Raw genomic sequence first — 1,706 nt, 5'->3', positions numbered from 1 at the left:
TTGTGTATCGTCCTTCTGCTCCTTCGAGTTCGATATGTCCGCTTCGAGTTCGAGAGTTTTCTATTTCGTTTAAACCTTTCTTTCTTCTGCTCCTTCTCTGATCCGTGCCTTATTCTCACTGTTTTTCTTCTGCTCCTTCTCTGTCCCAAAATTTTTCGTATTTTAAGAGATCTTATTTCTGGTAACTGATTTGTGGAGGGTTTTGGATCCTTTTAAACGTGGGGTTGTGGGTGTTTTGTCCAGCTTCATAAAATTGGTCACTGTTTCTAGAGTTGTCATCGGGAGGGGCGAAGATTTGGCCTTTTTTGCGTTCGAATCCGTCTGGGATTGACGAGATTCAGAGTACTTATTATCAAATTGGTCGCATGGACCACTACGAGGAAGCCATCCTCCAAACCCTCTACATAAGCGTCGAGGTAAATCGCGCTTCTGCTCTGCTTCACAAATTATTTGTTATTTTTCGTAATGTATTTTGATTTTTAGAACTGTAATTTCAGATTATTGCCCCTTCGATTTTTGTCAGTTTGGACCAAACCCTAACCGTTTGGCTTTGTGATCAGTTGCAGTTTTTGTTATCTCAGTTCATAAATCTCGGATTTGGCAGGAATTGGAACGACACTGTTATTTTTTGGGTGTGTTATCTCTGCTTCTGTTTATCCCAATTTTAATATGTATTTGCAATTGTTGGATTAAAAGGGGTTTGTGATTTGTGAAAAAAGATGAGTCAAGCGACTCCAATTTTTGAAAATTTTCTGGTTTTGGTTTGTATGGAAAACATGGAACATTGAGAGGGAGATGATGACATAAAGTGTTAAGTTCAATTGTGATATAAATTTTTTTATGCTGTTAGTGGATGAATCCATTTGTTCGTTGAAGTGATAGTTGTAAAAAAATGAATATGCCAAGGTATAAATAGCTGGAGGTTTATGGTATTTTGCAGGTTTTCTGTTGGTTCATGGTTTTGGCAGTTTTGATTTCGTGAGAGGCATAGAGAATATACACTGAGACAGATAGGTGGGAAGACAGAGCAAGGGAAGGGGAAAATGAGAGAGACACGGGTTGGGCCATTTTTTTTAATTGATTTGAGGTTTTGTTTGGGTTTGGGGTTGTGATGTTTTTGTATTTAATTTGGTATTTCATAGTTTTGGGTTGAGTCGTTAATTTTTTGGATGTTATGATCTCATTTGTGATTATCAAGTGCATAAATTTGTACATAAATAGTTGTTCAAACTATTTATTTTCACCTTCGCCTCATCTTGAAGTTTAAAAATTATAGTAATACTTTTTGGAGTAAATTACATACTAGCCCCTCAGATTTGAGGTCAATTACAACTCCATACAACAACTTTAAAACATTTCACTTTCATACATCCAGTACCATTTTATTTCAAAATAACACCTCCGTTAGATTTTTCATCCATTAGTCTGTTAAATGCTGACGTGACTACCACATTTGTGCTGATGAGGCTGCCACGTGGCAAAAAAAATTAATTTTTTATTTATTTTTAATCTAATCTTCTAAAAAAAAAAAAAAAAAAAAAAACCTGAAAGCTTTACCCGCAACCCCCAAAACCAGAAACCAATTAATCCCAAACCCACCTCCCCATTTATCCCCCTAGAAACCTAGCGCAGCAACCTCCTCCTCCCCCCCCCCCCACCCCCCAACGAACCATTCCCGTCAAATCCCCCTTCCCCCGACGACCCAC

At 37.7% G+C, this 1,706-nt stretch overlaps 1 long non-coding RNA gene across 1 annotated transcript; it reads left to right on the top strand.

Annotated features, from left to right (window-relative positions):
* On the top strand, positions 1-1,165 carry LOC139197848 (uncharacterized). Its single transcript, XR_011583223.1, has 3 exons — positions 1-416; positions 561-632; positions 941-1,165. It is a non-coding gene; the product is annotated as an uncharacterized lncRNA (long non-coding RNA).
* Positions 1,166-1,706: the final 541 nt, after the last annotated feature.

This window comes from Malus domestica, chromosome 07, assembly GCF_042453785.1.
Source record: "Malus domestica chromosome 07, GDT2T_hap1".
Classification (NCBI taxonomy): domain Eukaryota; kingdom Viridiplantae; phylum Streptophyta; class Magnoliopsida; order Rosales; family Rosaceae; genus Malus; species Malus domestica.
This window is presented reverse-complemented; position numbering and strand designations above follow the sequence as displayed.